The following is a 15850-nucleotide window of genomic DNA, read 5'->3' as shown; positions in this document are numbered from 1 at the left end:
AACTGCGCTGTTTGCTGAATCATTTGGATGAATGCCGGCTTTAGCTCAAAATTCGGAGCTATAATCGGGGGTCGCATAATACTCGATTGTGTGCCCAAAACTGAGGGTCTAGCATAATCAGAAAGTGTCCTCTGTTGCTCATTCTGTTCTGCCATATTATCGACCCTTCCACTTCTATCTCAGCTTGATTCAATGGTTCTTGTACATGTTACTTTCCCCTTCTTCTGAGTGTACGTTCAAGTTCAGGATCTCCTTCAATCAATATCGAAGGGTTCCTTTGGGTTATAACCTAGAGCTGCACCTAAAAAAAGAAAACAAAATCAGAACGATGATAGAAAAGAAGATGTGAAATAGAATGAATGAATGAATAGCTAATAAAACAAAGTGCAAAGTATCTCTAAACACCTACTCCCCGGCAACGGCGCCAAAAACTTGACAACGCCCCTTGCGTATGTCCCGCAAGTGTACGAGTTTGTCAAAGTAATAAATCCCAGATGAGTGGGTATCGTATCCATATAGAGTAGGGAATAAAAACACTTAAATTGTTTCTTAACTAAACGAAAAGTGAATAGTGATTTGTTTGACAAAATGTGATGTAACAAAAGTAAAAGAAACAAGAGAAAAAGTGCAAGGGGAGGTAAGGCAATCGATATAAGTGGGGTACCCGGATATTGTTCCACCTATTATGCTTTCTAACTAATGCATTAATGAGTCGTGGAGATCCTTAAATACATGGTCCCAAATATAAGGTCTACCATGCCTAACTCTATACATGTCCCGGAGGAGAAATTGAATAACCTCTCAACCTCGCACTCTTATAGAATCGCAATGACTTCTAGGGATTCCAAGTGATAAATCCTCTTCCTAGATGTAGACCTAATCCTTTGGTCCAGGTAGAAGGTCCCTAGCCACAATTAAGCCCTAGGTGCTAAAATCACTTCAACGCTTCACTACGTTGCCCCTGCAACTAAGCCCCAGCGGAAAGTCATCCCTTAGCCCATTCACTCTACTATAACCGCAAAGAGCTCGAGAAAATAGAGGTAGAATAAATCACATTGGAGTGGAAAGGGGACGCTCCGCTACCTCTCGACTCATCCCTCTCAACCCTCTCCAATCTACCTTTATCTAACTCTCGTGGTGTGTCACTCACTCACAAGAGTTACCAACAAGAACTCTCAACCCTAGTGTCACTCAAAGGGAGTATTCACACAATCAAGCATACAAGATTGGAACTTAAATAAAACATCAATTAATTGAAAGCATAATAAAAAGGTTCAATGAAACGAATACATCCTAGGGTTCACAAATATCCAAGTACCCATTAGGGGGTTTAGCTCTCCATGGAGCTAAATACAATCAGTGATATCAAATGTATAAGCAGAGAATCCATAGAAAACCCCCTTAATAGTTATGGCGATGTTCTTGTGGAGAGTCCTCTACTCGTCCAAGGGTCCCTTTGTCCGACCTAGGATACACCTCGCCGGATCGGTGCTGACGAAAGCTCTCCCACTAACCTTCTTCCAAACGGAGCGCAATGTTAGAGCCGTAGAACCTCTCCAAATCCCTAGCCAATACCTCTCAAAACCCTAGCCACAGCCCTCTCTCAAGTTGGGGAAAAGATGGAGAATAGAATGCTGAAATCGGGGCTGAAATCGGCCTTATATAGGGCTAGAATCAGGAATCCACACGAACATGTGGGCACCCCTGTGGATTTTTCGCACGGGCCACGCCCGTGTGGATTCTCTATTTTACTCCTTCTTCGGCCGGCTGTGAACAGTACCTGCTACAGTATTTTTTACAATGTTTGCTACAGTACCAGCCCGAAACACTATCGAATCCATGTTTTCATCGAGGTAACGTAAACGAGCACATGTTTACGCCGTAGATCACTTTGCTTCTTCAATAAACTGACACGTTGGTGGATATGTTGCTATACATGCACAAGCTGGAATGCTTGAATATGATTGCCCTTGTGCCCCTCCAAATTGTTGTGCTAACTTGAATACAAGGAGGTTGGCACACATTCTCGCATCTTGAACCCGACTTATGTCTTCGTGTTTGAACCTTCGCAAGATTTCCTCCAAATGGTGCATTCACGATCTACATTGGCTTCTTTCTCTAACATTCGGCTTCACAACCCTATATGCATGAAAGTAACATAAATGCACACATATTAGCGTTAAAACCCGAGAAAAGTAATGCTCATCATAAGAAAAGAACACTTCGTATTCTTATCACACAAGCACTTTTGCATCAACTCCCAAGATATTCTGAGTTTGATTTCTATCCATGTAAATGTTTTAATAAGTGTTTATCGCTTGGTGAAGGTTCCTTTTAGAATAGGGTTTCATTTTGTAGTTGTTTTGCTTGCAGGTGTACGACTCCAATATAGATGGCTGTGAATGTTGTAACAAGGGTTTTTTTTTTAATTTAGATTGCATATGATGAACACAAAATGATGAATTTGTAAAGAAGCACATCAATATTTATAAAATCAATTGTTAAGAATTTCCTAATGTTTAAAAATAGGTTTGAAATATGGAACCCATAGTATATACATCAATATGAATTTGTGTAGGTCAACACATGTCTATTTAGATTAAATAATTTGTAGATCATCTGGTTTGAATATAGAAAAATATATTCATAATGAAGACATTATTGTCAAAACTTACATGTTCTATTTATAATAAGTAAGGTATGTTCCAAAATTTGCAGGTCTTGCTACCTTTCACATAATAAGGAGCACAATGTTTATAAACTATACAAGCTTTGCCACGAAAAGAAAAAAAAAAGAAAACCAAAAAAAGTGTTTTCAAACACTACAAAAGTTTTGGAACTAGGATAGTATTGATGATAATCACAAAATTTGGCAGCATATACTTGACCAGTCTTCATTATGTCTCATTGGGTACCACTAGAAGCATAAGACCCTCTAGCACTAGGTGGCACCCGTATTTTCTTTTTCTTTGTAGCAGGCCCATCTTTATCATTCACACGAGGCCTTGGCTCATGAATTCTTGAAGTTTATTGGGTTTTCCTCATTTGAGATTGATTTAATTGAACCACATCCCTGGACAGGTACTCAACATTGACATCCTTTTTGCCTCCCCTGGCTGGCAATTTATTCCTCTTTGGCCTTCTCTCAATCATAATTGTTTCCCTAAGAGGAGCCTGTTCGCATGTGTAAATAACCTAGACTGCCCAGATTAAATTTTGTTAAGATATCCAATCTTGATAAAGAAATAGTATCAATGTTGTAGCATTTAAACTAGCCTGTGGTACAACTTTTACCATATCCTGTTGTGAGAGTTCCCCAGATTCAGTGTTTTAATTGAGAAGATCCATCTTACAATGTTCATAGAAAGACAATTGCTTTCATGCCATACAATTGGATGCCAAAAAAAAATTGCAAAAGAAATTTAATGGTAAACCTGAACAAAATGATCCTCAAAAACATGGGGATCAATGGTTACCATGGGATCATTGCTTTCACCCTAGTAAGCCTAACAAAATTAATTAAATTGCATAATTGCAAAAGAACCAAATTTATTTAACACAAAAATGGGCACATTATCATAATTGCCTGCTTCAATTGAATGTCCATTGGGCTATCCACTTGCTCCTTTCTCCCCTTTAAACCATGGCAAATGTGTTTAGGTCATAGGGGGATAAAATGAAGCTCATAATTTTTTAAATTTAACATATCTGCACACCATGGAACCTTTTGTTACGATCGGAATTTCTACAAATATTGCATCTCATTGCAATCCCTTTCTTGCATACTTTGTCATTGGTGAAATCACATTTTGCTCATGTGCCTCTCTCCTTCTAAGAAAGGGCTTCTTGCCACTCTTCATATTTATTGGCTCAGATAGAAATGCGGTGGTTAGATAACTCGTAGAGAAATTGTCCCTACCCTGTGTTGGGTGTAGAATATGGCCATATGTTTTAAGGACAGTGGAGACTTTGTAACATTCATCCATGTAGTGCTTGGGCCTATCCTTATTATAGTAAATTGCTGATATTGTATGACTACAAGGAATTCTTGTTAGTTGCCATTTTATATAAGGACAACTTCTTTCTTTAATGTCAACCATAAATTGACCATCTTGCCCTAGAATTTGATATTTATACCCTACATTCTATGTTGACATGTACATGTTACTCATTTTCTTCAATTTCTTTAACTTCCTGATAATCCTAGGGTAGTGTACGGTTTTACATTTCTCCATTTCATATTTTTTTTTGGATCCTAACCATTAGTTTTGTTTTAATCATTTTATTCATTGTAATTATACCTTTTGTTTTAGCTTCCAGTATTTGACTATTAAAACATTAACATAAATTGTTCAAAACCATGCCACATTTGAATTGAGTTTGGAAATGAGGCCTACTCCAATGTTTTGGGTCTATGTTTTTCATATATTAGTATACACCTGAAGATATCATTTTTAAATCTTCCATTGCATTCTCAAAAACTGGAATGTAGCTAGACCAAGCACATGTCCATGATTGATCCTTAACTAAGGCCCTTATCCGTAAGTTTTTTTTCTAAATTTTCTGTTTATATGCCTCACACAAAATCTATATTCACTATTTGGTAATAAGTGTTCAATAGTAGGTATGAGACCCTATAGTAATGTTCCCATTTCATACACCATAGCCAATAAATTAAGGAGAACAGGACAGACACCAAAATAAAAAAAAAAAAATACAATTAGCTGTCATACTAGGTTTAGAAATATAATTAGCAATCATGCTTGTACAATCCATGAGCAGAGAAATATAATTGGCTATCATACTTGTCCAATCAATGAGTTTAGAAATATAATTAGCTTTAGAAATAAACATACTAGGTTAAAATGCACTTACTTTTTGTCTATTAGTCAGAAATGCCCAATGGTAGCTGTTATTTATTCCTATGTCCTCAACCAGCAACTCTAAGAACCATTGCCAATTTTCATTATTTTCCTTGGCCATAAAAGCCCATGCCAGAGGATATATTCTATCATTGCCATCTATCCCTACAACTGAAAGTAACTGACCACCATATAAGCCCTTCAGGAAACAACCATCCTAGAAAATTATACCCTTGCAGCCCTCCAAGAATCCAACTTTGAGTGGACCTAAACAAACATATATACCTACAAAATGAATGCATAAATGGCAATTAGTCACAGATAGTGCAATTCCACACTATAGTCTTAAATGCCAATTAGTCACAGACATGCCTGCAAAAAACATCTTCATTACATTTGACCTTCACTGTTGACATGACATGAGTTCTCAATAATTCCCGACTTTAGTTATTAACCTTGGCAATTTGTGATTGTTCATCACCATCCGTCATCCATGCAAAGGAAAAAATAAATGTTATAGTTAACCCAATACAAGCAGAGATATATATTATAACCTATGAACATACTCATAACCCTTAAGGAAGAAAGAAGAAAAAAAAAAAAAGTAATCATCTAAGAGCAACACATTTGGCCCTCCATGGTTTAATATTTCTTATATTAGCTTGTTGGTTAAGCTTGAAAGCTTGGATAATACCTGCAATCTTCCAAGAAGGATTAGCTTTAGACTACTCCAAGTAATTGCTAGTTATCTATTGTGCACTCACATGCCTAATATTTTGATGTCTTGTGCATTCATGTTCCAGGATCTCAGACTTGATTTGAATAGTATTTTTGTGTTTAAATATGGGAGAAGCCCACAGATACCATGGGTAGCCTTGTTTGCAAAAAGCTTTGCAACTTTTCTTCTTGTTTGGCTTGAAATTCATGACATACATGTTTTTTATCGCATAGTTCTTGACAGTTTCTTTCAATTGTGTAAAGCTTTTGCATTTCATGCTAATTTTGAATTCTAACTAGTAATTTATGTCCTCCTATTAACAAAGATGCTAAATTCATAATTGGCAAACTCATAACAAAGATGCTATATTACAAAGATGGTACATACCAGAACATGTTATCATAACAAAGATGCCAAATTCATAAATGGTAAACTCATTATAAAGATGCTAAATTCTTTCCATAACCATACATGCTAAATTGATGAGTTGATTAAGCTATATGTTATCTTTTATTAACAGTTAACTCTACCTTAATAATATCTTAATTACACAATGCTATTAAACTAACTATAGAATGTTTGTGCCTTGCTAACAAATATGAAATTGCCATGTTTGGCTTAAGTAATAATACTAATGATGAACTTTTCAATTGAAGGAATACAAAATACCTATCAATTCAATACTCTTCAATAATTTTATTGCAGTAAAAAAATGAAAATAATTACCCAAAGTTGCTAAAATAGATTGTGAATAAAAGTTTTAACAACCTTTATATGATGAGTTCTCAACAAGAGAAGAGATTGAACTAAAATATCATTAAGCCTACTTAATTTAAGGATTTTCATCTCTAAAAATTCCTAATTTCAAACACTAATGAGGCCAATATTTCCTCCAAATTTCAAACTAAACATAAATTCCCTCAATATATCACCATCCGCATACAACCATACTTTCATCCCTAGCACCTTAAAGTAGAGAACGAGGAAGCACTTACGGTATTCTGGTTCTTCTAAGTCTGTAGGCCTTATTGCCCAGTCAACTTCCATGCTGTGTTGATTAGGCCTTGCATTAGAAAATGCTTTCGACTGAATAATGTGCATAGTGACTCTTCCTTGCTACAACTCTGTGTTGAGGTTTGAGCAAAGAAAACAAAGAAAAAGAAGAAGAAGAAGAAGAAGAAGAAGAAGAAGAATAAACCATGAGATTAAGAGGGAAAAGAGAGGGGAGGGCGAGATGCTGATGTGGCTATAAACAATTGGTAACGTGGATTAAATGGGATGATGTGGATTAAAAAGGGTGAGGTGGCTTTCTTACAGGGGATTAAAACCTTCTTGCTGGTGTTCCCACATTAGCATATCACTTGTCAAAACACAATCCATGTGGTCTTATCGGATTCCACATTGATAATTTCTCACTAGAAATTGGAGGGGAGGGTACCCTCCCGTTGAAGCCCAATCAATGTGTCGTACCACATATTGAAGTTCAGTATCCATTTTGATATTTGACCATTGTTTGGTGATCTCTTAGTATTTTTACAGAATTAAGTTCTTACAAAGTAGACAAATTTAAATCACGATTTTATGCACAAGAAAAGTTAAACAAGCATGTTAATGTGTAGTTAACATAAGAACATACATGAAACCCTAAGAAAATAAAAATGATAAAAGTATTCAAGCAATTACACCATAATTTTCTCTCTACATAACAATAAAACCAAAAACTATCATAACTCATATGAAGAGTAAGGTCGAGGGGTGGTGAGGTTTTTGACTTGAACCACAACAATGAGATCACAAATGAGAAGGGTAAGTGATGAACTAATGAAGCCTAAGTGAACGGTGAAGGTTGCCATTGAAGAGGAAACTCCAGAAATGTAGCTTAGATGCCATTGTTTTTTGGGTTCAACCGTTCATTTTATAAATCATTATGAAAATCAGTTATAATACATTAACAAGTTGAGACCTGCTAAAATAGTATGAACCAAGTTGGGTTAACCCAATTTATAGTTTAACTATCCAAGTCGTATAGTTCAATAGCAGATCTTCGCTAGCCTACCTGTTTTTCTAGGGATAGAAGAACCACTTTGGCCTCTAGATTTGGTTCAACATGGTTGTAGTAGCCAAGTTTTTCTGGGGTACCCTCCCGTTGAAGCCGAATCAATGTGTCGTACCAAAAAAAAACATATTGAAGTTCAGTATCCATTTTGATATTTGACCATTGTTTGATGATCTCTTAGTATTATTACAGAATTAAGTTCTTACAAATTAGACAAATTTAAATCATGATTTTATGCACAAGAAAAGTTAAACAAACATGTTAATGTGTAGTTAACATAAGAACATACATGAAACCCTAAGAAAATAAAAATGATAAAAGTATTCAAGCAATTACACCGTAATTTTCTCTCTACATAACAATGAAACCAAAAAAACTATCATAACTCATATGAAGAGTAAGGTCGAGGGGTGGTGAGGTTTTTGACTTGAACAACAACAATGAGATCGCAAATGAGAAGGGTAATTGATGAACTAATGAAGCCTAAGTGAACGGTGAAGGTTGCCATTGAAGAGGAAACTCCAGAAATGTAGCTTAGATGCCATTGTTTTTTGGGTTCAACCGTTCATTTTATAAATCATTATGAAAATCAGTTATAATACATTAACAAGTTGAGACCTGCTAAAATAGTATGAACCAAGTTGGGTTAACCCAATTTATAGTTTAACTATCCAAGTCGTATAGTTCAATAGCAGATCTTCGCTAGCCTACCTGTTTTTCTGGGGATAGAAGAACCACTTTGGCCTCTAGATTTGGTTCAACATGGTTGTAGTAGCCAAGTTTTTCTGGGGTACCCTCCCGTTGAAGCCGAATCAATGTGTCGTACCAAAAAAAAACATATTGAAGTTCAGTATCCATTTTGATATTTGACCATTGTTTGATGATCTCTTAGTATTATTACAGAATTAAGTTCTTACAAATTAGACAAATTTAAATCATGATTTTATGCACAAGAAAAGTTAAACAAACATGTTAATGTGTAGTTAACATAAGAACATACATGAAACCCTAAGAAAATAAAAATGATAAAAGTATTCAAAGCAATTACACGTAATTTTCTCTCTACATAACAATGAAACCAAAAAAACTATCATAACTCATATGAAGAGTAAGGTCGAGGGGTGGTGAGGTTTTTGACTTGAACAACAACAATGAGATCGCAAATGAGAAGGGTAATTGATGAACTAATGAAGCCTAAGTGAACGGTGAAGGTTGCCATTGAAGAGGAAACTCCAGAAATGTAGCTTAGATGCCATTGTTTTTTGGGTTCAACCGTTCATTTTATAAATCATTATGAAAATCAGTTATAATACATTAACAAGTTGAGACCTGCTAAAATAGTATGAACCAAGTTGGGTTAACCCAATTTATAGTTTAACTATCCAAGTCGTATAGTTCAATAGCAGATCTTCGCTAGCCTACCTGTTTTTCTGGGGATAGAAGAACCACTTTGGCCTCTAGATTTGGTTCAACATGGTTGTAGTAGCCAAGTTTTTCTGGGGTACCCTCCCGTTGAAGCCGAATCAATGTGTCGTACCAAAAAAAAACATATTGAAGTTCAGTATCCATTTTGATATTTGACCATTGTTTGATGATCTCTTAGTATTATTACAGAATTAAGTTCTTACAAATTAGACAAATTTAAATCATGATTTTATGCACAAGAAAAGTTAAACAAGCATGTTAATGTGTAGTTAACATAAGAACATACATGAAACCCTAAGAAAATAAAAATGATAAAAGTATTCAAGCAATTACACCATAATTTTCTCTCTACATAACAATGAAACCAGAAAAACTATCATAACTCTTATGAAGAGTAAGGTCGAGGGGTGGTGAGGTTTTTGACTTGAACCACAACAATGAGATCGCAAATGAGAAGGGTAAGTGATGAACTAATGAAGCCTAAGTGAACGGTGAAGGTTGCCATTGAAGAGGAAACTCCAGAAATGTAGCTTAGATGCCATTGTTTTTTGGGTTCAACCGTTCATTTTATAAATCATTATGAAAATCAGTTATAATACATTAACAAGTTGAGACCTGCTAAAATAGTATGAACCAAGTTGGGTTAACCCAATTTATAGTTTAACTATCCAATGCAGTGATGGTTGTTTGATGTGATGCTAATGACTAATGGAAAGTGACAAAATTAGTGAGTGAGTATAATTTTTTGATGGTTAATCCCAATGAAAGTGTATTTATAGAGATCTATGTGTTTTATTAAGATTACTCAAAGGGTTTTAGAGACAATGGTGGATATAGGAATAAGCAAATTAGATGCAACTTCTTATATTGAAAAAGAATGCAATGATGAACAATATTTAGGCTTCACAATTGAAGATTAATTATACTTGGGTAACCTAAACTTTAACTATGGACTAAGAAATTAATTATATGTGCATGGCAAAATGTGAATCTAGAGAAAATTTGAAGAAACATCAATGAGTTTATTACTAAAAATAATTTAAATAATCATGAATGTCTTTGTAACCTTTATAAACTTCATTGCAGGTGGTTCATTTCCTTAAATAATGATGTTTTTCATTTCATTTCCTTCAAGAATTGAGAGAAAAAGCAAGTGTTCAATGGAATGTCTTTGCACAATTTTATTATTTATTTTCAAAGAATTGAAGAGATGACCCATGAAAGAACAAGAAAAGAATTTCCAATGACCTAGTGGCATCCTTTACCCTCTATTAAGCACAGTCCATTACTAAAGAGTCAATCAAAATACTATTTATAGAAAATTTAGAATTTGCTCAAGAGAGATTTCTAATATGGATTGGAGTAATTGATTTATGTGAAGAGTTTTTGTGGTGGTTCATTGTATAAATGTAAGGTGAAGTCATATGAGAAAATCAAAATTAGAATTTTGGCTTTGATCTTGCAAGAATGGACAACAAATGTAATTGTAAAAGGTTTGAATTTTTCGATGTACTTTTGCTAATCACGTGAAAGTTCTTACTATTAGATTTTCAATAACAATCAATGACTATTGATAAATAATCAAGTTATTAATCAATGAAATAAAATCCATTTTACATGGAGCATTTTATAATCAATAGACATGAAAGCTTCTACCTCCTAAAGATGGTAGAATTTAGATGATTGTCTAGGAGCTCTGGTCTCTTACTGCAATGGAAAGATCATGAACAAAGAAAATAAAGAATGATGCCATAGTTCTCTAAATCCTTTCATTCTTTTTTTTTTATGATCTATTCCAAAATACATCCAAAGGTATATGTTAATTGATGAATTCTCCGCTAGTGCATGGGTTGTTACAGCTAATACAATGGTACCCCGTGAGGGTTAGGGTTGTTGAACCATAGGGACTAGACTCCTAGTATTAGTTGATCTTCTAATGTCTAGCTGGATCACTGATTCAGGGTAAAAATGATAACAAAATAGCTTAAAAGGGGGAAGAATGACAGGTAAGGGCTAGATATTAACTAGGTAAGAAACACAGAGATAGAACAATGCCCCAGAATAATATCTTGGAGAAATGTGTATGGAGTTTCTTCTATTATCTACCAGGTACATCCTAAGATCCTTGTGGGTGCTCAAAAGCAATGTTGCATCTATAGCTATCAAATACACAAAGTTCTAAAAGTATAACTACATGCTTCATACACACCAAGTTTTGCAACTACACTAGGTAATCACAACTATGGTAATCCACACACGCCAAGTTTTACACAAGCATCTTCGCAAATCAAGCACGCCAAGTTATGCAAACATATGAATAAACACAAGAATGCAATACAACTTCGTAGACATTTAAAACAAGTAGTCAACACAACACATAGACATCCAAGTTCATAGATCCGAGGTACCAGAGAATGGTTAGCCCCTCATAGTTTTACAAATTAATACAAGACTAAGGAAAACAAAAGAAATAGAAGCCATGAAAGACTCACCTCTTTGCCTTGCAAACCACTCCGACGGTGCTCCGATAAAGTCCTACTGGCTATGGTCCGTTCCACTCACGCTTTTGCACCATAGATTCACTCTAGCCCAAGAAATGTATTGGGGAAGACCTTGGCAACAGCCCCCAAGAAGAAGAGAAAATGATCTCCTAAGAAATCACCTAGATCTGGCTTAAAAGATGCTTTTTGGACTCAACACACCCTAAGCACAGGCATGCTTAGGCCATGCTTCCGGAAACAAGACCATGCTCATCAATTTCTCCAAATCGGAGAAAATCACAGGGCGAGCAACGGCATGCTTTTCCCGTGCTCCCACAAGCATGCTCGTGATTTGGGCACCGAAACAGTGCTTTTCCTCCAAGTGTGCTATAGGGATTTGCTACAGTACTCATCTACATTATTTTTCTACAGTGACAGTGCTTCGCCTAATGCGAAATTGTAGAAGTTTTCATGGGAGTGAGCACAACCGTGCTCAGACTGTGCTTCACTTACAACATTGCATTTTGACCTCTTTTTTCTACTGTACTTGTGCTCAATCATGTTCTTTTGCACAATAACCTGTTTTATTGCACAATTACACAATAATACATATAGTAGCATTGAATCACAACAAATAAACTCTTAAAGACAAGATAAGTGCATGAAAAGGTATAAAAATATCTATATGAAATGCATTTATCATTAATAAACTAAGAAAATCTATTTTGTTTGGGCATCAAGCGTGATACATTGACTTGGTCAATAGAGAGTGGACCTAAGGGTCCAAGAATGGTTAACAAGAAAAAATTATCCATCTTATAAATGGCTCAAAATATTGCATGTATTTAATTAGAATGTTAATTGTCTTTACATTATATTAGTCCACAAAACAATTTCAACGGCCTCAAAAACATGCCAATATTGAAATAAAATTCTACAACTACATTGCATGACATGTTGCCTAATAGCATGCCACATACACTGTTGTTATGTTTAAAGAATCGGTAAGTGTATGTTTAACATTTTTCCATGAATATGCTCTTCCTATCTTCTTAAATTTATATATATATATATCTCTCCAAATGTGGATTTTTTTATCATCCACACATCGTTATCAAAGTTATTAAAACTAGCCAATATATCGACATAAAATTCTTGGTACTCTGAAAACACCTTAGGACTTTCTAAGCTACTTTCTAAAGGCTTTGTCCAAGACCATTCAAGTATCTACTAAGCACACCAACCACAAAAGTCATACCAGGATGTGTGCATGCTTGAGTATACATCACGCCAACAACAATAGAAGTATAAGGGACGATTTCATGTGATCTCTCACTACATGAGTTATGACTTTTAGTGACAAATTGTTTTGTAAGTCCCTGTTATTTTGCCACGTATATTAGGTTTTTAGTGTCAAAAAAGTTAATCAACACTATTGTTTAGATTAATTTGTCAACTTATGTTTTTGCCACTATTACAATGATAATTGTGACAATGTAGTATCTACACAAGTACATCATCGCTATTAATATATTAATAGTAGCAAAATTTTTTGTGTCTAATGTTGGTCACTAAAAGCATATAAGATTTGGTGTCAAAAATATCTTGATGAGAATGATGTGTAATTGAGGCAAGACATATTGTCATTACTATAATTTTTCATTTGTTATGACGAAAGTGTTTTGTTATTCAACATCTATTTTTTTATTACAACAGTTTTGTCACAAAAAACTTAACCATTCAATGTCTACTAAATATTGTCACAAAAACTAAATTTGTTAACTATGTTATTGATTTTTTATGATAAAAAAAGTTAATTATCAATTGTGACAATTTAGTGTATATCACAATTATCATAGTTTGGATTAGTTGTGATGTATAATAATTTTGTCACTATTACAATTTCAATTGTGACAATTTAGTGTATATCACAATTATGCATCTTATGTTGATAATTTTGGATACAAAAAATTTAAACATGTAGTGTCTAATGAACGCCTTCATAAAAAATATAAATTAACATATATAATCTTTCATAAATTAGTATATGTGGTTGTAAAAATTATATTCATAATAAAATGTTAAAATCAAGAGCCTATTTTTCCTACCCAATCTCAAGATTTATGTATAGATTTTTTAAAAATTTATTTGGTGTTTTAAGTAATTATAGATAAAATTTAAAAGGTTTTGAAAATTATAATTTATCCAATACTCAAAATTTATATTATAAGATTTAGAAAACAATCCTTTGATTTAGACCATACTTAGGATTTATAGTATTAGAGAAAAAAATTAAAAATTAAAATTAAAATTAAATAGATATTTACCAAATCTCACAACACAAAATCTGGATAATTTAAATTATTAAAAAATAACATAAACTTTTAAAAGAATCTAAATCCTCAATGAACTTAACATTTAAAAGTAATAAAAGAAGATGGTGAAACCTTGAGCACTTATATACCTAAGGAGATCGGTGGCAATGGTTTGACTTTATTTGATTCGGAGAACCAAAATGACTCAACTAACTTATGATGTAGAGATACGCATCATTGATGGTCATAGGATTTTTTTTTTCCTTTTCTTAAATTCTTTTGCTTAGTTTATGATTGCTTCCCCGCAAGTGTACGTGATCGTCAAGTAATACCTCGTGTGAAGACACGAGGATCGCATTCCACGGCGCTAAGGATCTCCTATTACTCTTTCTCGAGCTATTATCTAGCCTAAGATCTCAAGTGATGGATTTTTACTCTACTAGATGTAATTAAAGCTAAAACGAGATTATGACCAAATTAGAGAGAACAAGCAATAAGCAAGCAAGAAAATCAATGAGATGCAAAGGCCTATGGATGAGGATCCCTTTGAGGGGTTATCATGCAACATGGATGATGATCTAGAGATGTAAGGGTAAAATGGACCATGAGATTCCAAGATTAGAACAACCCCAATTTCTCGGCGATTGAACCCTAATCCCATACGAACATAGATAGGAATTTCTTCCAAATCCACATTCCTACGATTGCATTGAGTACGAGGAAATCTCACTTAGAATTAAACCTGCTCTTCTTCGGATTAAACCTACACGGAGGGCTACCAAACACCCGATTTCTCGGCGTGATGATACAAGCATCCCCTTTTAATCCATTCATGACCTAATACATGCGAGCAAGTTACATCTACATGCATCATTCATAAAAGAGCTACGGATTTCTCCTTAGTGTAGCACTTAGCATGAAAACAATGGATTAAATCTCAAAATTACCCAAGCATGGAATTAACAAGTCAACACCTCGAACTACTGCCCATAAGAAGATCAAGCTTTCGAGTCAACACATCAACCTTCGTGGCCAAGGCATCATTGCTATTAACTTCATAAAGCCCGGCAGTCTTTTGTGTAGATCCTCTTGAGGCCCAATGTGATTCATTGCTTGCCATACACTCAAGTAATTGCTCGGCCTCATCGGGATACTTGTTGCCAAGGGAACCACCCGTTGCGGCATCAATGAGTTGGCGAGTAGCATAATTCAGCCCATTGTAAATGATTTGTACTCGCATCCATGAGGCAAAACCATGGTGGGGGCACCTTCTAAGGAGATCCTTGAATCTCTCATAGGCTTCAAACAATGTTTCGGACTCCCCTTGTTTAAAGGCTGAAATTTCTTGCTTCAACTTCGCCACTTTGCTTGGCGGAAAGTATCTCCCAAGGAACTTCTCAACCATATCCTTCCATGTTTTAATAGACCCCGGAGACAATGATGTAAGCCAACGATAAGCTCCATCTCTCAAACTGAATGGAAATAGCCTCAAACGGATCGCATTGTCGGACACCCCATTAATCTTGAATGTAGAGCAAATTTGGAGGAACCGGGAAAGGTGGTCATGTGCATCTTCATTTGCTAGACTATTGAATTGAACCGAGTTTTGGACCATGCCGATTGTACTTGCTTTAATTTCAAAGTTGTTGGATGCCACGGTAGGTGCTTGAACACTAAACTCATCTCCCATGAATTGGGGTCTTTCATATTCAGATAGAGTGCGTCGCTCTTCGGCCATGCTTGACGACTCTCTATCCTCAATTTCAATGTTCTGCGTACCCGATCCTTCACCAACCTCTCTCAATCTCCGATGCAAAGTTCTTTCAATTTCACTATCCGGTGTAATCAATGTCGATGGATTTGAGCGTGTCATGCACAGTACCTTGCAAAACCGAGAAAGATGATAGAAAGTTAAGATTAAAGGAAAAGAAAAATAACAATAAAAAAAATGAGTAAAGAATGCAATGGCTAGAGTAATAATCTAAAAGTTTCCT

At 35.0% G+C, this 15850-nt stretch overlaps 1 non-coding gene across 1 annotated transcript; it reads left to right on the top strand.

The window, feature by feature from the left end:
• Window positions 1-15106: 15106 nt before the first annotated feature.
• LOC120279836 lies at window positions 15107-15213 on the top strand. The gene has a single exon (XR_005542136.1). It is a non-coding gene; the product is annotated as a small nucleolar RNA R71 (small nucleolar RNA).
• Window positions 15214-15850: the final 637 nt, after the last annotated feature.

This window comes from Dioscorea cayenensis, chromosome 16 (assembly GCF_009730915.1).
Source record: "Dioscorea cayenensis subsp. rotundata cultivar TDr96_F1 chromosome 16, TDr96_F1_v2_PseudoChromosome.rev07_lg8_w22 25.fasta, whole genome shotgun sequence".
Classification (NCBI taxonomy): Eukaryota; Viridiplantae; Streptophyta; class Magnoliopsida; order Dioscoreales; family Dioscoreaceae; genus Dioscorea; species Dioscorea cayenensis.
The sequence above is the reverse complement of the archived record's forward strand: the minus strand, read 5'-3'. Positions and strand labels throughout refer to the sequence as shown.